General features: G+C 40.4%; 2 long non-coding RNA genes across 5 annotated transcripts in view; one reads left to right on the forward strand and one right to left on the reverse strand.

The window, feature by feature from the left end:
• Nucleotides 1-9,961: 9,961 nt before the first annotated feature.
• On the reverse strand, nt 9,962-14,426 carry LOC307209638. Of its 4 annotated transcripts, XR_013835674.1 has the most exons (5): nt 14,085-14,426; nt 12,539-13,479; nt 12,105-12,222; nt 10,993-11,099; nt 9,962-10,292 (listed from the first exon to the last, which is right to left on the reverse strand). It is a non-coding gene; the product is annotated as an uncharacterized lncRNA (long non-coding RNA). The 4 variants fall into 4 exon arrangements; XR_013835673.1 differs by lacking the exon at nt 12,539-13,479; XR_013835675.1 differs by lacking the exon at nt 12,539-13,479 and having other exon boundaries at nt 14,080-14,426.
• LOC307209653 overlaps nt 13,012-27,881 on the forward strand; it is a 32,967-nt gene continuing 18,097 nt past the window's right edge. Inside the window, exon 1 of the long non-coding RNA XR_013835698.1 lies at nt 13,012-13,098. This is a non-coding gene — a long non-coding RNA (uncharacterized lncRNA). The remainder of the gene's footprint in view (nt 13,099-27,881) is intronic.

The raw sequence follows: 27,881 nt of genomic DNA on the forward strand, positions 1-27,881 counted from the left end.
CTGGTGGAACAGCTCTGTCTTGCAGGCCCTGCGAAAAGATGTCAAGTCCCACAGGGCCCTAGTCTCTTGTGACAGAGCATTCCACCAGATCAGAGCCACAGCCAAAAAAAGCCCTGGCTCTAGTTGAGGCCAGCCTAACCTCTCTGTGGCCTGGGACCTTCAAGATGTTTTTGTTTGAAGACCTTTTCAACCTTCACTTTCCAAGACAACTTACCACTGTCCACAGTATACAGTATTAAAATCATTAAATAATAATATAACAAATGCAGAAACATGGCAGCAGATCAAGAATTAAAACTACCAGTAAACACAAGCATGTTAGCCCAATAAAACCTTGAACAGCAAAACAATTTTTATTTAGTGCATAAAGACCATCAAGTTTGGCGCCAAGTCAATACATAAGGGGGGAAATGTTCCGCAAGAGAAGTTTTACCACTTAACGCCTAGTAGCCATCCATCTCACCTCTAAGAGCAGGAACACCAGAAGCAGGGCCTCCAACAAAAAGATTAACAAGCAGGTAGGTTCTTAAGTGAGCAGACAATAACCTGGTACTAGCCCAGAAGTGGGGAACTTTGGGCCCTTCAGATGCAATTTCCATCAGCCCCAGCAAGTATGGCTAATTGCTAAGGGTGATGGAAGTTGTAGTTCAGCAACATCTGGAGGGCCAAAGGTCCACCACACCTGTTCTAGTTCATTGAGGACTTTACCATTTTAAACCAGTGAGTTGAGCTGAGCCTGCAAACAGACTGGCAGCCTGCAAAAATCTGTAGGTACTGGTGAGATGTACTTGTCTTTGAATATGCTCTTTTCTATATAGTCCAGTGATCCTTATCCTTGTGAGTTTAAGCCAGTAGATGTTTCCAAATAGTCTTGAAAGATAGTCCCACTTAAAACTTGGATATTTCTATGGTGATTGTGAATTATCAGGCCACTTTTTCTAAGAATGGTGATAAATGAACTGTGTATAACAACTGAGACTACTTAAAGGGGAGTGAATAAATCCCAATGAATGTGTCTAATAATAGACAGCACTATCTTTATAACTGTAGCTGCACACATTTGTACAATTAAATAATAATAATAGGGCCAGGCCAAGACATTTTATTCTCTGTGGTGAAGCACTAGGTGGTGTCTCTCCCATCACCAGTAGCTCATTCCGAGTGCAAAAGACTGCCAGTTCAATCTTACTCTGACACTGGCACAGCATGCTTTATTGCACCTAAGGCCATAAGCGAGTTTAAGACGTTCAAGGTAGATCATGTGACAAATACAGCTCTGTCCACTCTATGCCCCTCAGCAACTACCACCTGAGGCAGTTGCCTTACTCTGCCTAATGGTAGGATCAGCCCTCATTTAGAAGAAAGTTAAACAGACGGAATTGCAGAGAAATGGGATATTCTGTACTCCTTAGCACAATATGTAATGCAGGTCAATGTCCTCAGTTGTATCATTACTATTTTTTAAAAAGTGGAAAACAGAATCTGAGAAATTTAGAAAATGAGGTTTTTAAACTGTGATCTAGAGTGAACATTAATTGCTGGCACTTTAATAAAAATACACATATTCTGAAGCTCGCTGTATAGCCAGGCATTGTAGGAAGAAATCGTCAGCAAAGGAAGAGAATGTTACAGTCCAAACGACTTGTACAGTTGGGTTGCAGCACTGGTTGGAAATCATACCTTTAAAGTATTTTTGTTGCAATCTTAGATATATTAGAGATTCACAGGAGCAAGCTCTTCCAACCTATAACTCTGTATATCTGATTCCAGGCACTACCTATAAGTGCAAAATATAAAATAAAATAGAAATCGTGAGACGCATCCATGTTCTCAGTTCTGGGTCCCATTTGTTCTCCTGTGATCAAGAAACCCTATGCTACACAAGCCTTTTGAACAGTCCTTTTGATCGCTTCCTCTCTATATACCCTTTCAACAATTACATAGCGAGATCTCATTATAATTCATAAATAATGTGGTGTGTTAGGTCACATCAGTGTAGAACTTTAAGTAAAGAAACTGGGACATGGCAACCTTCAAGGTAGAGCTCCTGCAGAGGCACAGTAGCACATTAATCTCTGGTGCTTTTTATTATTTCTTTTTCACCTCCCCATACAATTGGCATACCTACAGTCAGAAAGAACCTGAGAATGTAAGTAAAAATTCAGCAACCCTCACCATTCTTACAGGGTTCAATTTCTCTCACACCTCTTTGTGTAAGAATGGGCCAATCAAAATGACATTGTAAAGGGAAGTAAGCAGGATTGAAAAGCGTGTTAATTCATCTTCTGTCACCAACGAGAGCAGAGTTCAAACCAATCCAGAGAGACAAAAAAGGGCTTTCTGTGTGCGTGCTAAATGTGTAAAGTTGTCAAGAAAGAATTAGTTCAAACAAGCCTGGCCTATTTCCAGGCTATAAATGTACTCCTCTCGTAACTGCATGGCCTTTTCATTTTTAAATGAAGAGCACATGTATTGTAAGAAACAGAGATGGTTAGGATGTCATTAGTAGAGCTGAAAAGATGTCGAAGAAAAGATAAGAGCTCCTCCCCCCCCCCCCCCCAAATACAAACCACTATATTGGACAGAAAGTACAATTATATGAATAGGCACTTTCACGTGAAATAACTGTCCCAGAGTTTGATGAGGACCTTTTAGCCATTCCCTTTCTATACGTTTGTTTTAAACCCCACCCCCTACAAGCAGATTTTTCTCTAGTCATTAGAAGAAGATTGATGTTGGGAAGAAAGAATCAAGCCAATACTGTGTGCTGCTTTCAATTCCCTGCTACATTGTTTAGGTTACCCTTAAAATTATATTTCACCATTTATCTTGGTTTAGCAATATCTAAGCTCATAGATTTGTGACTGCTATTGCAATTACTTTTTTTTCCCAATACACACAATTCTACATACTCTGCAAGCTACATTTCTTTCAGAGGAGTCAAATGCAAATGTTTAGTACTTTATGTCTGCAAATATGGTATTCAGTTACACAGATAATTTCTGAAGTAGTTTGGTCATACTAATGGCCTGAACAAGCTAGCATGTTTTAATGGTTAGCCTGGAATTTGATATTCTTAAAGCTTGAATAGGTGATACTGAAAAAGCTATTATTTTTCTGAACCTTCTGTAACATTGGAAGCTTGCTTCTTGAGGTTGCTGTGAAACTGACGGTAAGGCAGCATTTCTAAGGGATTTACTTTCATGTTATAAACATGGGTTAGGACCAGGCTGCATGTTTAAGGATACTAAGATCCATTTTAAATTAATATGAAAATATTACTTGAGAGGAACATATTGAACTGGCTTAGACAAAGTTACTGCCCAGTACCATGTCTGCTAACAGGCAAACCCCCTCTGGGTTTCTGACAGGGGTTTATGCCAGTCCTACCTGGAGATGATGAGGGTTGGACCTGAGATAAGGATAGCATGTGTTCTGCCCGTTAGTTAGGGCTCTTCACCAAGTATACCATATAACTCATGGGTAGGCAAACTAAGGCTCAGAGGCCGGATCTGGCCCAATCGCCTTCTGACTCTGGCCCGTGGACGGTCCGGGAATCAGCTTGTTTTTGCATGAGTAGAATGTGTGCTTTTATTTAAAATGCATCTCTGGGTTATTTCTGGGCATAGGAATTCAGTCATATATATTTTTTCAAAATATAGTCCAGCCCCCCCCCCAAGGTTTGAGGGACCTTGGACCGGCCCCCTGCTGATAAAGTTTGCTGACCCCTGATATAACTGATAATTTTCTAAAACCTGGGAGTGCCTTCATGATTGACAAACCACAACATGCATGTTCCCCTTCAACCTTTCACTAAAGTGAGACAAAATAATAGAGGAATTCTGAAAAATAAACCCAGCCATTGCTCACATATTCATCAAAGGAAAGGCACCCCATGTGATGATTTGGGGTCAATTTTGCTACTGGCCCCTGCCACCGGCATCTCATTGGCCATTGTGAAAACAGGATGTTGGACTAGGAGGTGGTTCTTATGTCCTGGACACCTCTCAGGCTCTAAACCTTGGATGTCCATTCATTTTCAAAGATGTTTATAGGGAGGAAGTCTTCACATGATCAACTGATTGTTCTCCGGCTTCCATGCAGTTAGGATGCCTCTGCAACTGGGATTCCCAGTCTCATGGAAGCATACAATGCAAGCAATTATTCACTCACAGGCTTCGTCCCTGTAGAAATCTGTACCAACACATGAATTCCTAGAGGGTGGGGTGACTGACATGCATGGCACTGAGGACTGGGCCATTGCTGTGTGTCCTCCCCTCACTCCCTAGTAATTAAGTGCAGCCCCTTTCTGCAATTAACATGTGAACACTTATTAAATACATGTGCACAACTAAGTAACCCTTGATAGGAAGGGTCACAACCACAAAGCAAAGTTTACTCTTCCCTGCAACATAGTGAGGAACAGTGAGTGTCTGCTTTTTATCAGTGTCACAGTCATGATGAGGGGAGCTGTTATCATGTATATGTACATGTGCAGGTAAAGATGACAACCTCCTTTTAAACACTGGCTTCTTCTCCCTCTTCTTTTTACTTTACTCGTGTGGCCTAGTTCTTTCCTTCTGTGTTTTCAGAAATCATTTCTTTTTAACCACTGTATAAAAACGCATTGAAGTTGAACATTTATGTCCCCTGAAAGGTGTAGCCTAGTTTATTTGAAGAGATAGGCTGTAATCAAAATCCATTTGTAAATAAAAGAGTAGGTAGGCTTTTCATAAAGGAAGAAAAAACCCCACCAAACTCAAAAGGTTGCCATAGCAATTCATGGAACCTACAGATGATTATGGAATGAGGAACCTTGTTTAATTCTCTTGCAAATACGTACTTGCATCAATGGAAGGAAGATTCTTTGAGCATGCATTTCTGAGCTTCCCTAGCTTCACTCTTAAGCACTTCCGTAGGCCAGTTAGCACTGAGAACAGTGCAGGGTTCCACAAGATTTACAAGAAACAATAGGAAAGCATTTCAACCACACCATTTGGATAGAGGTTGTTCTCATTGTCTGCAGTGAATTCAGTGGTGCTGTAACATTAAAAGTAGCCAGTTTTTTAATTTACAATCTGGGGATTTTCTTGTGAGAACCAATAGCTCCTAGCTTGTTACTGTGTCCTTGTCTAAATATGAATGGATTCCCACGTACCTGTGTACCCAACTGACATGTGTACTTTGGGGGCTTAATCTCAGAGTCACAGCTAGGCATGGAGGAGAAATTCAATTCAGCAAGCATTTAAAGCCAAATCTAGCAAATCCACATTTTCCAAAACAATCTGCAAACCAAAACACAGCCATCTTTCAAAATTTGTGCTTAATTTTGTGATACAATTCTATATTATTATTATTATTATTATTATTATTATTATTATTATTATTATTCCCCACCCATCAGCCACTCTGGGCAGCATACAGCATATATAAAAACATAGTAAAACATCAAACATTAAAAACTTCCCAATACAAGGCTGCCTGAACAATGTTTTCTAAAAATGCACATATTAGAGGAAAGTGTGCATAAAAATGAAGATATTAGTGAAAATAACATACAATGATACATTATATTTGGGAAAGTTGCTTGCAAAAATGCATATAAAATGTGTTTTTAAGGGAAATTGACACTAAAATGCTGATCATTTTTCATGAGGATTTTTTTTAAAAATAATCACAAATTACTGCAAAATGTGGAGAACAGAATTTAAAATTTGGAGAGTGATAAATTAAGAGAACCAAAATTGACAGTTCCTTCTATCCCTAGTCACAGCACATTAGGAGACAAGTTACATTTAGTTTTTGTTATCATTATTTATTGTATTTCATATCCACCCTTACCAGGACTCAATGTGGGTTACAATGTATAAAAAACAGAATACAATTAAAACAATAAAATGCAGTCCTACCCATAAGCCCAAAACAATATTGCCATACAACACATCACAGAGGGATACCAAAATCAATTCTTCAGTTATGTAAAGAGGTGCATCTTCAGCAAATTGATGCAAGTTATAAAGAGAAAGAGCCAGATGCAACTCTATGGGAAGGGAGTTCCACATTACTGGGTCCATCACTGACAAGGCCCTGGGACAGTTATACCAGGAGGAATTAGTAACCTGCAAAGAGACCAAGACTTAGAATCAAATAATTTACTGTTCATTACAAAATAGAAAAGGGTTGCTCAGGATGCTTAGATGAGCTAGAGGGAGCATTCAACCAGCAATATAGAGATTAACAGAGCAAGCCTATAGAAAACTGGTATCTCTGTTCCAAACTCTATACAGGAGGAATTTAGCTCATACCACCCTTTTTGCTGGCTGAGTTTCACAAGTTTGCTAGGTTACGGGACTGAGCTGAATATGTCTCTCCTTACACCATCCTGCCCCTACCACACCCTTACAGTCCAGAAACAATCAAGTTGCTCACTTAAGAGCTCGATATATACCTATACAGAGAAAAGATTGTTTTTTGTATGCACCTTGCTCTCATTTGAGATGTATTGTTTATTTTGTTTTTATTGTGGTTTTTATTGTGGTTTTTTATGATATTGTTATATACATTGTGTGAGTGGTTGCCACACTTTTGTACACTGCTCTCGAATCTTCTGATGATGGGTGGTTAAGAAATATTTCAAATAAATAAATAAAAGTGACTCTTGGTTATTTAGAAGTTTCCACTGATATGGAAATATTCACAGATTCCAAGTGCTTCCGGCGATTTAGTATGAATGATGACATCAAAACACAACTGAAATATATTTGCAATAGACTTTGTATTATTTGTCAGTTAATCATCATATCAGAGAGCTGAATGGCATTCAGCTAAGGAGTTTAGCTGACAAAACCAGCAGCAGCACAAATTCCAAAAGCAAACCTTCCTCTGGAAGATGTTCTTGTAGTTATGAATAATCATTATGTTTGAAGAAATTCAGAAGTAAAAGAGTAATTAATAAAAAATGGATAAAATGGCAATGATGGTTATTCATACCTAAGTACTGTTTGACCAGCTGTGTGTGTGAATGGCACTTTCAAGACAGTGAATAAAGTAAAACAAAACATGCTCTATAATTATTTTGTTGGAATATTTTGCTCTATTATAACCTAGCCTTTAAACATCCAGCTTTATTGCAATCATAAGCTTAGTATTAAGTCCTAAAATGAAAATATTTGTATTAAAAGAACTACAGGGGAGGAGAGAGAGAGAAGTTACCGGAGGTGAAGACAGAAGGCCACCAAGTCAAACTGGCAAAGAAATAATATGACACATAATTAGTAATGAATTTACTGGAAAAGAGAAAATGCTAGAAAACAAGAGAACAACAAAAAGAGAGAGAGAGAGAGAGAGAGAAGGGGGAAAGTATGAGAAAGGAAATAAATGTTATGGTTTCTTAGCTTTACAGACCCTCCAAGTGTCCCTAGTTTCTAGGGACAGTCCCAGAATTACAGAAGCCATCCCAGTTTCTGATTTGATCCTGGAATGTCCTGCTTTTCCTTAGGATGTCCCTATTTTCATCAGAGGGTATGAAGTTATGTGACTCCTGAGCCAAGGAGATAAGTAACTATAGAACCTTTAGAAGACATCTGAAGGCAGCCATGAATAGAGAGGTTTTTTATGTTTTAACATTTTATTATGTTTTTATATTTGTTGGAAGTCACCTAGAGTAGCAGGGTATAATAAGTATAATACGTATAATAATAATAATGGAATGCGACGTCCCTATTTTCATTACAGTAATGTTGAAAGATATAGCTTTAGTGTAGCCTTAGAAGGTCCAAAGTAACAAAATACGTACTTTCAGTATTCTAAAAGTTCCAAAATAACACTTCTGCTTACGGTAAAAAAATAGATACATAATCCAAAATATATAGGTTGAAATTAGTGATGACAGTTCATTATGAGCAGAGCCCAGTATCTTTCAAGCATCCAACTCCGTGTCTCCACTCCACCCCACACCCTACCCCAAGCAACCTTGCACTTGTGAAGAGGGCGACAACAGCAGTTGGCAGGAGGGGGTGGAGTAACAGCAGAGGCTTTCCCAAGCATGCTCAGAAGTGTCTGTTATCTATAGCTTGCCTGGGAAGTTTCTAATGGCTTCCAGTTCAGTGCTTGTGTAAAGGAAGAGCTTGGAGAGCTCTCTGGACCTTGGGATTGCTGTGAAATCTTGATATTCCTTCATATTTTGAATAATATTGGGAAGACCCTCAGCTAATTCCAGGAGCTCATGTAACACTAGTGAAAAGGGTTGTGTTTTGTTTTAAAATCTAAAGCTTTCAAGTCATGTAATTCAAAGTGTTTGCAAAAACCCCAGTTGAACAGTGCATTTTTGGTGACTTCATAGGAAAAGATGTTTCATTGTTATTCTCTATATTTGCGAACTTCAGGGATGAATGCTGATCCTCATGTGGTCATTTTGTTGTAGGTCCCACTTGCATATGTCTATTTTTCTATTTCACTGCTTTGACTACAACTCTGCACATAACTTGCTTGAATTCCATGGAGCGTAATGGTGTATTTTGGGAACTAAGGCTCTGGCTGATCGCTTATTTTTAAGATGGCCTTAGTGTTTTACAAAGTGCTTTTAACAACTTGCCTATTTAACATATTCCTGTTATGTTGATAGCAGAAAGCAGATATACATACCTTATCAGCTACACATTTCCTTTACATTTACGTTTGTTATGTTTCTCACTGCATTTATTCATTGTAGCCTGACAATTTTTTAGTATCAAGAGCTAGCAGAGGTGCCTCTCTGGATTCACTTTATAGTTCTACTTACTGAGCTTTAAGTGTCTCTGACATTTTTCTTCCAATTCTCAATGGGATGAATGTCACACCATTAAGCAGTCTCTAGAATATTTTAAAGGTTCTTTTAATAGTTTGTTTGGGCTATTTGCTCCTAATGGATTCATTGAGCATATTTGTGGGAACCATAAAATGGTCCTTTTCCTGTGAGTGTGGGCAGTTGTGATTCTGCAGACCAATGAAATGTTGGCTGCTTGAGCAGACAGGCTTCTCCAACCAATATAGCTGTCGATTTAGCTCAGACAGTGATCCATTTTTAGTTTGCCTGGAAAGGGTTCAGATTAACAATATGGGTGACTCAAGTTGAGGTGCTTGGTCTGATAAGTGCCACATTGCTTCAGTATAGAGAATACTTTATTGTGGCTCTAATTTTACTCTGAAAAATGAAACAGTTGCATAGCTAACAAAATATGTATGCACTGTAAGACAGTGGTACCTCGGTCTAAGAACAGTCCTGTTAACAAATGATTCAGGCAACTCACTCCGTAAAACCAGAAGTAGGTGTTCCAGCTAGCAAACTTTACCCCAGAAGACGAACGGAAGCCGAATGGTGGAAGGGTACCGGCGGCAGGAGGCCTCATTAGGGAAAGCGCACCTCAGTTTACGAACGCTTTTGGCTTAAGAATGGACCTCCGGAATGAATTAAGTTCATAAACGGAGGTACCACTATACTTTATTTAGGAAACGTGTTTCCTGATTACCTCTCCTCCCATTTTCTTTATCTTTTAGATTCAAGAAAACAGAGCACTCTCCCCAGTAGACTCAGACTCCACCCCCAAAAGGAGGGCAATTTATTCAGTCATACAGCAGTCATTTTGTGAAGTGGATATTCTATGCTTCTCCTGACAATCATTTAGAGCTTAGTCCATCATGTGTTTCTTCTACTGCAGATTCTGTCGCCCTATGAGGCAGTTTCCCATTCGATCCTTAGAGACCCTTTTGCGTATCCTCCTTGAGGGATCTAATAAATCCATTATGGAACAGGTGGCCATATATCTCTGAATGTCGTAATATCTCTTAGCTCTGTTATGAATGTTAGCTTCTAATTTACCACCGTTGTTCTGTATATTATATATTTTGTGATTTCTTTAATGATTGGTTGGCTGTAATAAATATTTGGTTGATTTAAGAAAATGAAAAATACGGTCTATCAACAGAATAAACAAGTTTTATTTTATTAATCACTTACCTTTTAACTGATTCATAGGTGGCTCATCTAAAATACATGTGCATATTGTTGCTTGATCTTTGAGTGCCTTTCACCATGGTGTCCTCCTGGATATCATGTAAGGCATCCAGTCTTCATGTAAGTTTGGGATTTACCCAAGCTCTTTCTCCTCCTTTTCAATAATTTCTTCCTGAAATGGCTTCAGTCAGCCAACAAAAGAGAGTCAAAGGAAAAACTGATCTGTCCATTCTCTCCTGTTCCCTGAATTGTCTGATCTTGCTCTCTCCTTCCTTGCTTGGTTTCTGCCCAAAAATGGCTGCTGCCAATCAATAAAGCACAAACAAGCGAGGAAGTACTGAAATGGACAAACTCGAGATGTTCAGATATATGAATCTGTGGAGTGTATAGTGAGATTTGGGCATGATTCTTTACATATGGTTACGTGAATTTTCATATAGCAAGTGGTGTTCCGGTTTGCGAACTTTACCTCAGTCTATGAACAGAAGCCGAATGGTGGAAGGGCACTGGCGGCAGGAGGCCTCATTAGGCAAAGCACGCCTTGGTTTAAGAACAGATTTGGTTTAAGAACGGACTTCAGGAACAGATTAAGTTCGTAAACCAAGGTACCATTATATTCCCAAAATTTCAACCAAAGGCAAAATGCACATAGTCATTTACCAGATGTGGCTATCAGAAAACAGGAATGGTTTCCGGCAAATTCCATTCTTCCTTTCTTTCTTTCCCTCTGCCCCCATTTACTGAATAACCTAAAATTTTAACATGCTGAAGAATGAGAACAATCTTCAGAAACTACAGAGCAATCAAAGTTCCCCAACATCAAAGCAGAAAAAACATGAAACAGGACTTTGTCAGGACTTTGACACTGTAGTGCGTTGACATCATTTGCTCCTAATCCTCTGGGTCCAGATTGCACTTTCTTAAAAGTAAAAAAGATGATATGCTAAGGACACTTCAGCATCCCACAATAGAACTGAATTATTCAAACATTATATTTCCACCCTTGCTTTTCTATGAACAGTGAAAAAACTCAACCATACAATATGGAGAGTGCCTCCTTGGACCATCAAAGATGTTGTTTGATGCTTGAAGCTGCTGTAGTAAGCATCTAAGTAAACAGAATAGCGAGTCATTCAATCCATTATACTGACCTGGGACTAATTCATTGTTTCTTGCTGACACTGATGATACTAATAATAATAAACTGAAACTAATCATATAGAAGCCTCAGTACTTCCCTAAAAAGATTCAGGGTGCTATCCAAACTGAAAAGTGTGCCAATGATGCCATCATTACACAGGGAAAATGATTAATTTTCTTGGGAAAAGCATGTTATCAGAAAGAGAGAGATTCACTCTGACTAGGAACTAGCGTTTATTAGTTTTAAATGTGCAGTAATTAAAGAGAAGGAGCTCTCTAGAATACAAAGGATCAGGATAGCTGCAAAATGCTGATAGGCTGACTACAGTACAGTTCATATTCTTTGGCTTTACCAGCTAACATTTAAACTCCCTGAGGTTGTGAACAATTCATTGGTTCAAGAGAGTATCTGATGAGCAGCTTGATCCTATAAAGCAGCTTTGGCAGCCGTAGGGCAAGCAGTGGTTTGCAGCTAAAATAGCATGCTCTTCTTGGGAAAAAAGGCAGAAAACGGCAGCATTTTTTATACAAAAAATACAGCTCCAGGACTTTAAATACTTCATAGGAGGCTCTGTCTCAGGATGTAACCACCCATGCCCCTACTTATCTTGCTTTACATCCTTCAGATAGACAAATACTTATTCATCGCCTTTGTATAAGTATTGGGGATGAAAACATTCACCAGTAGTAGCTGTTGTACTGGCAGTGGGCCTGGGTCAGATGGCTCCACTCTTCATTCCAACACTGAGACCTCTAAGTCCAAGCCTAAGAGGTTCTGTGCAGCTACATCAGTGAATCAGCGTAGAGAATCTGACTGTCATTGACTTCAAGTACAGTTTTTATGCAGTGAGTGAAATGCATGCAACATGATCCAGCTAAGGATGCATGGAATTTGACTTCATCATGGATATGCCTATCTGAAGCTGCATGCATGCCTGCTAATCAACCAGCAAGCCAGGCTGTATTCACATACCTTTGATCAATTCAAAACAAGTAGAATGTGAAGTTGATTTTCCACCAACCAAGCTAGGCAACCTTCTCCAGATACCAATCTATTATAGGGTAATCCACATAAGTCACACTTTACTGGGCTGCAAAGAAGAAAGGAAGTATGAAAATCAAAGAGGTCATTGAAGAGACAGATCTAGACAGCCTAAAAAAAACATCAGAGCACATCACACATGACAAAGTTTTGACACAAACAACTCTTCTGTATAGGAAACAGTAATGACCTAAGCATGTGTTGGCACATTGGCTGACCACATAATTGTATGTTGTTCTGTATGGGCATGCATGTTCATGGCATTTGTAAGGCTCATAATTCTGAATCATGTCTCCCGCTGCTCAATTTAAACCCCTTACGCTGTGTGATGCCTGGATTGGGTAAAATATTACATGGACATTAACCTTCTCGGAGTCTTCTCAGAGCATCTTTTGATAAGTATGGGAGTCAAACACCTTCAGGTCTATGAAGGTGATGTACAAGGGGGCGTCTCTGCTCTTGGCATTTCTCCTGCTGCTGGCACAGTGAGAAAATCATGTCAACTTTTAACCTCTGAGCCCCAAAGCTGCATTGTGACTTATGATAGATCCTGTCAGCAAGTGACTGTGATCTGTTGAGAGCTGCATGACCCAAGGCTTTCCCCACAGTACTCAGCAGGGAGGTTTCACAGTAGTTGTTACAGTCGTGACCGTCACTTTTGTTCTTGTAGAGGGTCACAATGCTCGAGTTACCCATGTCTTGTGGGACAGTTTCTGTTTTCCAACACTGCAAGAGAAGGCTGAGGAGGAGTTGAGGCCAACTTTCAGCAGTTCTGTTGAAATTCCATCCTATCCTGGGGCTTTTCCACATGCCTGAGAATTGATGGCATTATTCAGCACTGCAAGGGAGTGAGGGACATCCAGCCCTTCCAAGACAGGCAGAGTCTGGATGCTGTCAGTTGCTGTGTTGAAGACCATGTTTTACTGTGAGTACAGTTCTTGGTAGTATTCTGCTCATCGCTTCATCTGCTTGCTGCAGTTTGTGATGGTTTCTCCAGACAAGGTTTTCAGTGGTGTAGTTTTCCTGACTCTTGGTCCAAAAACTTTCTTCATGCCTTCATCCATTTTGTGAGTATTGCCAGCGTCAGCAGCAAGTTGAATGCTCTGACACAGCTTTAGCCAGTATCCATCAGCACATTGTCTGGCAATCCACTGGGCATTGCTCCTTGCCTTTGTCAATGCAGAAAGCATCTTCTTGCAGGGTGCATGCTTGTGGTTCACAAGAGCCTCATGCTTTGCAGTGATAACAGGCTTCATATTCTTTGAATTGAATTTATTATGGTCCCAAACCAGACTCGCATACTGTACTAAAAAATTAAGAAGCACAATGAAATTAAATTTAAATAAACAATCAATATAACAATATAACAATAAACAATACAATTATGGCAGCAGTTAAAATATGGTTTAAGTCTTAATCTCTACAATATTATCTATAATTTGCTTCTAAGGCCTTTGTCTTTACAATAGCACAGCTTGTTCCCTAAGTTTTATGGCAACCGCGCAAAATTTGGCCACCTTTAACATGATCTCTGGATCCTTGTCCTCTATCAGAGATTTTCAGCATTGAGGCTCGGGCCCACTTGGAATTTTCTGTATAACAGGGGTGATAAATTTTCTGTATAACAGGGGTGATAAAAACCGAGCATATATCCCTGTAAAAATGGCATCATAGCGGGACGTGAGAGACGGTTTCCACTTCTATCGTGCCACAGGGGCAAACTCTGTTTACCCGCGTATCTGACCTGCAACAAGGCAGATGGCAGTATGTTGAATCTAGCGAGGGTAAACAACTGTCTATATTACGGCTTCGTATCCTTAATGCCTCCCTCAAACCAGTTGGTGATCTGCTGCTCTCTTTTGTCAAAATAGCTGTGTTGTAGGTTTCCTCTTTCATGTGGTTCTACCTTACTTTGTTGCTGTCTCTAGGGCAGTTCAGTAATGCTTGTTCGACAGAATCAGGGAAGCATTCACAAAGGTCAGGTATGACTGTTCTGGAAGTGTTGATTCGAGGCCACACTTTCTGCTGTGTGCTATAGGCCCTCTTTGGCTGGAGAAGGATCTTGCTTGCTACCAGGGAGTGATCCGTGTCATAGTCAGCACTGTGACAGCTCTGTGTGACATGAACACAACTCAGTGCCAATCACCTGGTGATAATCAAGTCCAGCTGGTGCCAGTGGCCTGACCTTGGGTGTCTCTAGAACACTTGTCATTTTGCCTTGGTGGAGAAGAATGTGTTTGTGATGCAGGGACTGTGATACAAGCACAACTGAAGCAGCCTTTGTGCAGTCTCATTCATGCTGCCAGTACCAAAGTATCCTATGTGGTTGTTCCATGTGTGGTTATCATCTCCAACTCTGGCACTGAAATCTCCCAGCAGGAATAGGTTTCTCAGGCTGGGACCCTTCTGACAGACTGGTCTAGTTTCTCATAGAACTGTAAATCAGAGTACATAGAGCGTAAATGTTCAAGATGTTAACCAGACTGGAGATGGTTGAGGAATCCTGAATCCTACAGAATATTTATAGAAATATCTGTATGTTCTGTTAGATGTAACAGCCTAATGAAGTTAATTTTGAGCTGTGCTTCTGCAGATGATAACAAATTGATACCTGATGAATTAAGCAGTAGATTTTAAATAGGGCATATGGTAACATACTGAATGCAAGGTCAGAGTGAATTATGGATCTATTAATCACAATGATTATGTTCAAACAGGATCTTTTTAAGGTTCCACTGCAACCTGCAGTTTTTAACAAAGTACTAAAAAGTGCTTACACAATTACTTTTTAATAGTTCTTTTGGTGAGCATGAGTGTCTTGCTAACCAAAGGCATGGCAGATAAATACTTATTATATTATTTATAATAATACTACTACATACGTATGCCCACCCTTGGTTTTCCAAATTAGAAGAAAATATTTTAAAGATTTTTAATAACTTGCATTTTCACAACAGAAGGGAAATCCTGAAATGTACTCCCCTTATGTGGTGGCAATTTCCTCACATAATTTGTTTGGACCTACCACTCACCTAGTTCAGCTTGCTTTGTGGTCTTTTAAATGTACAGCTACCTTGAATATACTCCTCATCTTGAAAAACAAGCCTCAGTGATTAACTGAAACTTTAAATTAATTAATATTTTGCGTAACTGTCATACTTATTTGATTTTAAAATCAATATTATTGTATTTGAACATGTTTAACAAAGATAACATTCCCCTTGACTGAATAACAGTCAAGTCATCAAAGGTGCATTTCCTGAAACAACAGATGCACCCAGTTTGTTCAGACTAAAACCCACCATCAGTATTGAATTCTGGGGAGAGCCCCATGTAACAATTATTCAAAATGTGACAAAATGTAATCATGTACTTAATGAATTTATGCTTCCTGAAACTCCTTCACAAAATGTTGTCTGTATTAAAATGTCAAATATATCAGCACACAATTCTTTCTCCGAGATATTTGTGAACTTGGAGCTAAAATACATACACATTATATATAGTCCTCTATTCTTTTTCTAGGCTTTCCCTTTTGTTTTACAAGATGCAGAACCTCTGAGTGTGTCATTTGAGGGGGAAGGCGATGAAGCTTCTTAAGACTTGACCCTCATATGATTTACCATCACCAAAATTATATTTGCCACGCACCCACCCACCGACTGAAGCTGCTTTTACCCCAGATGAATTGAAGATGTGGCTTAAAGATATGTGTGCATTTTATCTCCTTTTTATTCCATTGCAAAAAGATTTGTGGGTTTCCTATAGGCAACTCGGTGGCCACTGTGAGGACACAGTTATGGACTAGATGAACATTTGGACAGATCCAGCAGGAAGGGCTGGCTCAAGACATTTTGGCACCTGAGACAGACCTCAAAATGGGGGGGGGGGACTCCCCGCCAGGGAGTAAGAGTCAGGGAAAATCTACATCAGGAGCAATGGGGAGGAGGAAAAGATCAACATTGGGATCTGCTGACCTGCCCCAACTAGCCTCATAGGTGGGCCAGCCCTCCAGCAGGCCACTTCTTGAGTTCTTATCCATTTCTCTTCCAGAATACACTGAAGAATCAAAGGTCTTTTATTAGTTCTTTTTCAGGACATTCCTATTTGACACAAAAGTTCAGAATACCAAATTAATCAAAATAACCAAATATATATAAGAGATTAAGCCAGATATAGATATCACAAGGGGTTCATTCTGACTGTACAGCACACCACATCAGATATTCATTCAGATCAAAAACTATGGTGGACTTCCAAGTTTGCTTTATCTCTGTTAGGACATGCTACTATGGAAAAATCCCAGATCCACTACATTTGGTGTCATGAGTTTTGAGAGGCTCTGCTATTTAAATAGAAACAATCAACACTATATACAACATTTCCAAGAACTTCTCGGCGTATTAAGCCATTTTAGGTCCAGTTTCTATGCTCCTCCTGTGATTTGGCTACGAATAATGGATTGGAATAATCAGCTTCCTAATTTAATCTAACTCTACTTATGTCTGATTTGGACCAAGCTGCAGTAAGTTTAAACATGGGGTCACCAAAGTAGACCCCAGGTGTGCAATGTCACGCTTTCCGAATTCCCACTGGCACCTGCAAAACCTCTGGCACTCCCCACACTGCCCCTTAATCATGAGTTGGTGAGGGCAGGTGCTATTTTCCGCTTGAGAAGTGCATAGAGCTGAAGGAGAAAGCTGAAGAAATGACACTCTTTCCCACTTTCTCTTACAGCTCTCTGGTTGACAAGATTCAGGTCACCACCCGAGCAGCTGAACAGAAAGCAAACTGACCAAGGGGTTAGGAAGGAAAGCAGGGCAATCTGAGAGATCAGGGGAAGGAGAACAGAGCAGTCAGCAGAGTGGTCCTGAAGGGATCTGGCTGGAAGTGTTGTTGCAGAAGGAGAGGAAGCTGGGCAAGAAGCCACTTCCTTTCAAGAAGAACCTGGCAATTGCCAGTAGGAGGGAGGAGGAGGTGGAGGCTATAAATGGCCTCATTGGGGGGGGGGCTTCTCTTTCACATCCTGTGGGGTCTCAGGAGAGAGAGGGGGCTTTAAGAGTGGGTGAGTTCTTTGACCCCTTGCAGGGGGACAGGTCCTGTTTGCCTTATGCAACACTGGGGACTCAGGGGTGTTCATTTTCATATGTCAGTCAAAATCTGACCAAAAGGGTAGAGACGCTTCAGTCATCCTTAGACCATTTCCTGCTCATGGTCTCGATCCAGTACAAGGCTACATGAGAGTATGGCCTAGTGATGAGGGCCAGCTGTTCATTCGCCAAGATTGCTCACTAGACATCAGGTAATGGGGGCGCTCAGGAACAGCCTACACACCCTTGGTCTGCCCCCAAAGAATATGCCATGCACTCCTTCCCTATTGGAGCAGCTACTTGGGCAGCCCACTGGGGCCTCCATGAGGCACAGTACCCTATAGGCCACTGGCGTTCCAGTGCATATAAGGGCTATGTCTGTCCTTCTCAGGAAAGTCCAAGTGCAAGTAATCTTTGACTGTTTTAGGCTGGAAATGTCTATGGATTGTTGAGCACAGTATTGTGCACTGGGCAGAGCAGCATGTGAGTTCAGTGCTATGGTCACAGCAACTCAACCTCTTGCCGTGGGCACACATTTCCTGGATCTCCAAAGGGGGGGTGAGATGCTCCAGGCTATGCCCCTGTTCGACAATTGGCTCCAACACTGAAGCCCTCCTAATTTGCTTGTCATCCATCTGCAAAGGAATGACCTGTGCTTCCAAAATTGTGTCAGTCTGGAGCTGGCTGTCAAGAGGGACCTTGTCTGCCTGGCAAATGGTCAGCCATGCATGTGCATTGCTTGGTTGTTGTAGCTGCAGCGCTGTCACTGGAGGGGAGCTCTCAAGCCCACAATATGGATGTGGCTCGATGGCTGTGGCGATCACACAGGGCCCCCGGACGTTTCACCATCTATTGATCCCTGTGCCACCACTTTATTTCTCGCTGCCACCACCCAGGCCCTACCTGGTAGAATACTGAGTCCAGTCAGGGTTAAGTTGGAACATAAACTTCTGTTTATTTATTGCAGTTTAACAAGCGTGTGGTTTCATAAACGGTCTCAGTCAATTACAATCATGGGATGCCTATCCAGACCTATAACTTCCGCTACCTGCTCTCACTCACTAAACCACCTCTCAGATATTTACTTGTCTTCCTAGCTCCTAACTGTTCCTGACTCAGCTTATTTCGCTAAACTAACTCAACCTACCCACAGACTCTATCCTAATTCACTCCCACTCCAACCAACCACCCAACTCCCAATGAACCACCCCTCCCAGAGCCAGTTTTATAGTCCCTCTGACTCCACCCCCCTGGGTTCTGATTGGGTAACCAGTTTAACTATTTCACCTCCAGCACTCTCATATGTTAACGTCACAATGGCAAGCCAATAAAACCATGGCTTGCTTCATGGATGTCCAGGGTGGCCTTGAGATCCATCACCCCTTGATCAGATTTAAGTGCATGGACATCTTTAGCCTGGATGGAGTGCACCTATCAGAAAGTGGCAAAGATACCTAGCTTAAGGATCTTTGCTCAGGCCTTCTGGATTGGCTGTGGATTAGTAGGAGTTGGACCATGGTATGGTCCTCCCTTGTGGCAGAAATGGCATTGGGCAGGATCATCATAATAAAGCCCCTGCCATAAGGGGCCTGGGCAGAGGATCAGGTATGACATGTCCTAAGATCAGGTTAAGTCCTCGGCCTGGCTGGAATCTCTCACCCCAGTCACCCAGTGGGACTTTCCAATGCTTCACTTGCATCATGACTCTCATGATTGACTCTCATGGAAGTGATTTGGGTGCTTCCCAACTCCATTGGAGTGTCATTCCATCAGCAAGGGCTGAATGGAATGAGAATATGATCCTTGCCCTATTGCCATGCCAACCCCACATACCTGCTGGTAGTCAGTAAAGATTTGGCCTGATTTTCACCCAACATCTGGTATCTTGTCTCTGTTACATATTTCAGGCCACAGAATGTACCTGCCTGGGCAATGAAAATTTAAGTTGGAAATATTCTTAACACATGTGTGGGAGAATCTTTCCCCAACTTAGGTGGCATTAGATGACTTTTCATGCCGATAAGTGCACTGAAATTTGGCAGTGGCAAGAATTAAAGCAACACAACTGCAGTGGCCAGACGGTAAAAAGCAAAGCGGCAGCAACTGATTTCTCTCTCTACACAACCACACTCTTGTACCTGATGCAGTAACAGGAGTATATATACATATTTTCATACACACCATCTGCTGCTTGCTTTGAAAAAACCTAGGTGTCAGGTATCCACCTACACATAAACAAATTTCTACATTACACAGGCTCTCATGCACCATTTGTTTCTGATGTTTCCAAAGAAACAGCATGAAAAACTTGAAGGTTTTATCCAGAGTGTTTCTATAGACTTGTAACACCTAGGTACTAACATCTCTTCTGCAGGAGACACCCACCCGGCATACGCGTTTAAAAATTTAAAGTATATTTGAAGCACATTCCTGCCCCCCACAAATAATTCTGGGCATTGTAGTTTGTTAAGGGTTGCTGGGAATTGCAACTCTGTGAGACGTAAACTACAGTTCCCAGAATTCTTTGAGGGAAAGAATGCATTTCAAGTGTGCAGTAAAGGTATAATGTGTACACAAGCCCAGTTTGGTCAGCCATCACAACAGTTTCAGACTTTTTGCTGCAAAATCAATCCTAGAGGTAAAAAGAGAACAGAAGCTATTCTATTACGTTATTATCACAACAATAGCTTTTTAAAAGTTTCTACATGCTGGGAATATACTTTGATCACAAACCAGAAGGATAAAAGGATAGGCTCCTTGCTGCTATAGTACTGTTAAAAACAATTGTTTTTGCATTCAGTTACTGGCTTTGATTTATGGCTATTTTTGAAAGGTTTGCTTTCAGTGCTTTCTCTTTCTTCCTGTCCCTAGTTATTGGCTCAGTTCAGACAATCATATCTCAAAATAATAGGCCAATATATATGTGAAACTTTGCCATGCATGCAGACCCCATTTCCATTGTGTTTGTGGCCCACAGCAGTTAAACAGAGGAGTTTCCAGTAAGCCATGGTTTACAATTTTGTCTGAACCAAGAAATATAGGTTCAGAACATGCCTGGATCATAGAACAAAATATGAATTTGTTTTAAGATTTGACCTCTCCCGAACCTGGTAACAATGGTTTTCTCATTTGGACAAAACAGGTTAATCAGAGACGGTTTAGTTTAATCATGATTTGAGTGATGGGAGGAGAGAAAGGACTGTGTGGGCAAAAGCCTCGTTTATATTAAGCTGAAGTATGATTGTCCAAACATGTCCATTATGTGTGTGTTAGGTGAAAGTGCTTATCTGCATCTGGGAGACCAGACTTGCTTATACGTTCTTAATAGCACATGATAGTATTTGTTATGATAAAAGCATGGTTGAAATGCAGTTGTTTATAGAGATGAAGTCAAATTCATGTGTGCTTACTTTTATTTCATACCACTAGTCTAACTGATGCTTACAGGTTTTCTCGTCCACAGTCCAGCTAATCACACCCAGCCTTTCCTAGTCATTACCCTACAGGTTTATTTATTTGATTTATATTCTGCTCTTCCTCCCAAAGGAGCCCAGGGTAGCAGATACAGCAATGATAAAACAATGAGAACATAACAACTAAAAACAGTTTAAAGCATAGTTTTAAAGTGTTTGACACATTCTCAACCTGTGATTACAGGGTTGCCAGGAAGAATGTCTTATCACCCATCAAATAACTGGGTGACTATGAATGCTTTTAAATGTCTCATGAAAGCCAATAAAAAGGAAGACAGATGCCCCTCACCAGGGACAGCACACCACAAATGGGGAACTACCACTGACAAGGTCCTGTTGCTGCCAGTCAGGTAGCCCCAGGCAGGTTTAGTTCCAGTAGGGATTGCAGCTCTCTCAAAATGTACATTGGGCATTTGTTGAGATCTGTTACAATTAGGCTATGTAAAGGAAACTATGTATGCTACCTACCAAATTTAATTCAATGTATGGGTGTGTATTAGGCCAGGAACTGAGGTTAAAACCTAGGAAGAAATAAAATGTTTGATCTTCCCCACCGCTTTAATTTTTATTTATTTGTTTTTTAATGCTGAAAAATGTTTCTTAATTTTTTGCAAATATTTCTTTCATGTTTTTGAGCTACAAAGCTTGGAAATGAATCCTGCCCTATTAAGAGTGAGGCAGTACCTCAGGGCGTTTGTGAGTAGGGAGTCTTCTGATCAGGGTAAGGCACCAGCTATGTGCTCCAGGCTCTGAAATGTGGGCAGCCTGCTAATGCTCTCCCTGGCATAGTTTATAGTTGTATTAACAGCACTGTGTGGGAAACCGCTTGTGAAAGTAGCAGCCTACACTTTACCTGTCTGCAACTGCTATACAGTATCTGCCTCCTCATTTTCAAGGGTATTAAAATTTTATCACAAACATTTAAAGAGGAAAAATACATTGACTTTTTCTGAAAGCAATTTGTTAATTAACATCAAAGGGATGAAATTTGACTTGCATTGCCTGGTGAGTGGCATTCTTCCATAGTCCTGGTTGCTATGGTGATGAAGGAAACTCGTTTGTTCCGGGTCATTCCTAAATTTGCACATGAAAGCATTAGAGATTACTGCTGTCTAATCAAGTTATATGGAAAAGTTTAAAGGGTGGTACCATGTTTTACAGCCATCAGCCCCCAACAGAATAAAATACAATTGCTGAAAAGAGGATTATCTCCTCCTTTTAAAAACATACTAGGAAAGTTCAAAATGCTTTAAAAGCCTATTTTTACCACACATCTTGATTTGTATGATACTTTCTAAACAGAAAGGATCAAATCCTGTTTCTAATAGGGCATTAATGTATGTATTGCCAAACCTGACAACAGATTCTGCCTGATAGCTAAGAAATATGGATTGCATTATTTTTAAAAAATATGTATCCCATGTTATATTAGGACTTCCACATCAACATAAATACCTAGACAATGCTCTTTCATTATGAGTAAAAAATAGAGCTACAGTGGCAAAGTAATACAGTACTAATTCACCGTTTCCATCTGGAGGATCTTGGACACGGGTGGCACTGTGGTCTAAACCACTGAGCCTCTTGCACTTGTCAATCGGAAGGTCAGCAGTTCAAATCTGCATGACAGGGTGAGACGGTTGTTCTGTTCCAGCTTCTGTCAACCTAGCAGTGTGAAAGCATACCAGTGCAAGTAGATAAATAGGTACTGCTGCAGCAGGAAGGTAATCAAAGCAAAATAAAACAAATTTCCTTCCAGTAGCACCTTAGAGACCAACCAAGTTAGTTATTGGTATGTGCTTGCACACTTCTTCAGATACACTGAAACAGAAGTCACCAGGCCCTTATATATAGTGAGAGGGTGGAAAGGGGTATTACTCAGAAGAATGGTGGAAATGGGTGATTGGTTGATAGGTGTGGTAAACCTGTTGACGACTGTTAACAACTGCAATTGGTCTTACAGGAAAAAGCAAGGGGTGAGATGGCTAAAAATATATATTTATCAGGTCAGCGGTGTTTCTGTGCACCTTGGCACTCATCATGATCCTCCGTGCGCCAGTAGCAATTTAGTCATGTTGGCCATGACCCAGAAAGCTGTCTGTGGACAAACACCAGCTCCCTCAGCCTGAAAAATCGCCTTTGACTGGACTTAGTCGTCCAGTGGTCCTTTACCTTACCTTTTACCTTACTTGGAGGATCCATGGAGTACTAATCTTGTTATTCAGGGTTAATTCAAGCAATATTCACTCATGCCCATCCTTTGCTCTGGGGCCACAGATTGCAGCTATAACCATGCCCAGGACTGGGAAAGTAGTTTATCCCTCTTTCATTAAGGGAGTTTTCTGCTCAGAGTACATTTTGTTTGGCTTGTTATTTAATTGGTTGACTTTCAGATCCTCTTTCATTATTATATTTTGGATAAATATAACCAATTTTTCCCCATAGTATGGCTCACAAGTCTTCTTCCAGGGTGTGTTGGCAATCCTCAAGAGTCATTCCTCTTGAAGGTTCTCAAAACTTATCACCTTGCCCTGGTTCTGTAAACCTTACTTAGTTCATCTTTCCAGACCAAATGGATTTTTCTGTATACAGTGGTACCTCGGGTTACATACGCTTCAGGTTACATACGCTTCAGGTTACATACGCTTCAGGTTACAGACTCCGCTAACCCAGAAATAGTACCTCGGGTTAAGAACTTTGCTTCAGGATGAGAACAGAAATCGTACTCCGGCAGCACAGCAGCAGCAGGAGGCCCCATTAGCTAACGTGGTGCTTCAGGTTAAGAACAGTTTCAGGTTAAGTACGAACCTCTGGAACGAATTAAGTACTTAACCCGAGGTACCACTGTACTTATGGGACGCAGGTGGCGCTGTGGGTTAAAGCCTCAGCGCCTAGGGCTTGCCGATCGAAAGGTCGGCGGTTCGAATCCCTGCGGCGGGGTGCGCTCCCGCTGCTCGGTCCCAGCGCCTGCCAACCTAGCAGTTCGAAAGCACCTCCGGGTGCAAGTAGATAAATAGGGACCGCTTACCAGCGGGAAGGTAAACAGCGTTTCCGTGTGCGGCTCTGGCTCTGGCTCTGGCTCTGGCCAGAGCAGCAATGTCACGCTGGCCACGTGACCCGGAAGTGTCTCCGGACAGCGCTGGCCCCCGGCCTCTTGAGTGAGATGGGCGCACAACCCCAGAGTCTGTCAAGACTGGCCCGTACGGGCAGGGGTACCTTTACCTTTACCTTTACCACTGTACTTAGAATGGCACTAAGGCTGAGCTCCTCAGCTAAACTTAACTTCTATGATGAATATGTATATTCATTCATATTTATTTTAGTTAATATATTATAATTGTTAAAGTATGAAAAAGGAATTGTCATGTAAGCAATCAAGGAAGGGCATTTTCTATACAAAAAACAATTCTTATGGTTCATCTTCTTTTGAAATTTGTTAACCATATGCATGAATCTTTTTCACATAGGGTATGAAATATATATGACTCGGGCCATGAAAAATACAAGTGGTCCATATGTTATGGGACGGCAGCTGGATTTAGCACAATGAGTAAATGTAGCAACTCTGGAGTTTTTAGGAGCCTAGTTCTTGGTCCTCATTCTTATGATATATAAAAGGTGAGTTTTCTGTTATCAGCCCATGAGCTCTTTTAGAATATGTTTCAGGACTTCTCAGAAAGATAGAATATGTTTATAAACAAGGTTTTCAAAGGGCCTATTCCTAGTAAGGATGAACAAAGTCCTCCAGCTTCATTCTGTTATTATTTCACACTTTTGTTCTGCCTTTCATTCTGCTCTAGTTTCTCCCAGCAAGAAAATAATAATAATGTTGGTAATGCAACCCTCTTCTTTTGTGTGTGTGTGTGTTGATTATGTGCACATTAAAAAAATAAGTTTTAGGCTTGAGCAAATTTTGAGATGTGTACTTAAAGTCTATATTATTGCCACTTCTCCAGAAGAGAATTTAGATTGAGGTTTATTTATGTCTTTCTTTACTAAGTAACTTTTTTTTTTGAATGGCCACAGGATGTAAATTATATTCTTCTTGACACTTATTCCTAATGAATTTGGACATTATTATGGATCAGGTACTAGCTGTTGCAATAATAGGAAAGGTCATCATGCTTGGGTTGTTTTGAGTGCTGGATTTTGTCTGAGGTCTTCAATAGTATACTGTGAAAAATGCAGCATGAAAGAATGAATTGATTATAAAAGTCATGGCACAAATGCAACAGAGTACAATGAATCCGAGCACCACATTTCTGTTGCTAGTGCTACCACTTTTGTACTGTATTTGTATAATGTATCCGTATTCCAGCTGGAGTTTTAAATACTCTAAATGCAGCATGTGAGGGCAATTAATTCAAATTGCAAATTACCGAAAAGAGGTGTGGTGATATATGCAAAAGAGAGCCTGTCACCAAAATTTTTATTTAAAGATGAACAAGGAAGAATTTTGGCAATTGAGATCCAGACCCAAGGAGAAAAGTTTTTGTTATTAGGAATTTATGCGCCAAATGAGGGAAAATCGGAATTCTACAAGAAGCTGCACGAGATTATGCTGGACTATCTGGACTATGATAACATCATCATGATGGGAGATATGAATGGAGTGGTATCAACCAATATGGACAAGTCACATAGCCAAAACGTGACAAAAGATGGCAGACTACCGAAAACATTCTTTGAAATGACTGACAACATGGACTTGATTGACATTTGGAGAACAAAGAACCCTCTAGGAAGAGAAGGAACATTCTTTTCTGAAGCCCAACTGACATGGACAAGAATCGACCAAATTTGGATAACCAGAGGCCTGGCACCCAAGATAAAAAAAGTGGAAATCTACCCAAAGACTTGCTCCGACCATAATGCGGTGAAGATGGATATGAGATTAATTCCAACCGGCTCCTTTAGATGGAGAATGAATGACAATTTGTTTAGAGATCAGGACATTATTAAAAAGGCCCAAAAAGCTTTGAAGGACTATTTTGAGATAAACCTGAACACTACGGTGGAAAAAAGAACTGTCTGGGACGCAAGTAAGGCGGTCATGAGGGGGTTTCTGATACAACAGAATACTATTAAGAAAAAAGTACAGAACGATAAGAAAGATAAGATCTTGGAGAAAATTAAAGAAGGCGAGAAGAAGTTAAGATCGAGACCGAAATCAAAGGAGATATTAAGAGAAATCAAACATTATCAAGCACAATATTCAAAACTGATAAACCAGGAAGTGGAATGGAAAGTTAAGTTAATGAAACAAAGATCCTTTGAATCGGCAAATAAATGTGGAAAGCTGCTAGCATGGCAGCTGAAAAAGAGACAAAAGCTGAACACAGTAACAAATTTAGAAATTGAGGGAAGAAATATTCAGAACCCAGTGGAAATCAGAAAGTGCTTCCAGAGATATTTCAAACAACTATATACTCAAGGGCCGCAAAATGAATCAGAGATAGAACAGTTTCTAAAGAAGAATGGTTTACCAAAGTTGTCTCTGCGGAATAGAACAATCCTGAATTATAAAATAACACAATTAGAGATTGAGGAGGCCATTCAGAACATGCAACTGGGCAAGTCTCCAGGGCCAGATGGGCTTACCTCCAAATATTATAAGACATTGAAAGACTATTTGATACATCCATTAATGGAGGTTTGCAATGAAATTATGGAGGGGAAGAAGGCACCGGAGTCGTGGAAAGAAGCTTTCATCACATTGATACCCAAACTAGAAACTGAAAAGACACAACTTAAGAATTACCGCCCCATCTCCCTCCTAAATGTGGATTACAAAATATTTGCAGACATTTTAACAAGTAGATTTTAAAAAGTTTTAAATGAAGTAATTCACAAGGACCAGGCAGGCTTTCTCCCAGGTAGACATTTGTTTGCAAACACAAGGAACATTATTGATATTTTGGAACTCTTGCAAACAAACATTAATACAAAAGCAGTCTTGATATTTATAGACGCGGAGAAGGCCTTTGACAATATCTCCTGGAAGTTTATGAAGAAAAATTTGGAAGGAATGGGAGTGGGGCGGGGGTTCCACAATGGGATAGAGGCAATTTATTCAGAGCAAAAGGCAAAACTGATAGTCAACAATGTGGTGACAGAAGAGTTTAGAATTGAAAAAGGAACACGACAAGGTTGCCCTATATCCCCTTTGTTATTTATATCGGTCCTAGAAGTGCTCTTGAATATGATCAGAGGAGACCGGTTGGTGGAAGGTATCCAGGTCGGAGCGAAACAATATAAACTGAAAGCATTTGCAGATGATCTAGTTTTGACCCTACAGGAGCCAGAGCCTAGTACTAAAAGGGTATTGCAACTGATTTATGAGTTTGGTCGAGTGGCGGGATTTAAACTTAATAAGCAAAAAACCAAGGTTTTAGAAAAAAAATTTGACTTCTTCAGAATCAGAAAGGTTTCAGAAAGAGACAGAATTAAATGTGGTTAAAAAAGTAAGATACCTAGGGGTAAACATAATAGCGAAGAACAGGAACTTATTTAAAGACAATTATGAAAAATGTTGGTCTGAAATTAAAAGGGATCTAGATGTTTGGTCAAGATTGAAACTTTCCTTGACAGGACGTATTGCTGCTATTAAGATGAATGTATTGCCAAAAATGTTGTTTTTGTTTCAAACTTTGCAGATTGTGGACAAAATGGAGTGTTTTGGGAGGTGGCAGAGAGATATTTCAAGATTTGTCTGGCAGGGCAAAAAGCCCAGAATTAAGTTTAAGATATTAACTGATGCTAAAGAAAGAGGGGGCTTTGCCCTGCCAGACCTAAAGTTGTATTATGAATCAGCAGCTTTCTGCTGGTTGAAAGACTGGCTACTTCTTGAGAACACTGATGTTTTAGATTTGGAAGGATTCAACAATGCGTTTGGGTGGCATGCATATCTGTGGTATGACAAGGCTAAAATACATAAGAATTTCAAGAACCATGTTGTCAGAAAAGCAGTATTTAATGTCTGCTTGAAATATAAAGACTTATTGGAAAACAAGACCCCAAGGTGGTTATCACCAATGGAGGCTAAGGCCCTGAAAAAACTCAATATGGAGGCCAAATGGCCGAAATATTGGGAAATAATAGAAAAAGATGGAGATAACTGGAGGTTGCAGAGTATGGAGAAAATA

The sequence above is a fragment of the Podarcis cretensis genome (genome assembly GCF_951804945.1).
Source record: "Podarcis cretensis genome assembly, chromosome: 2".
Lineage (NCBI taxonomy): Eukaryota > Metazoa > Chordata > Lepidosauria > Squamata > Lacertidae > Podarcis > Podarcis cretensis.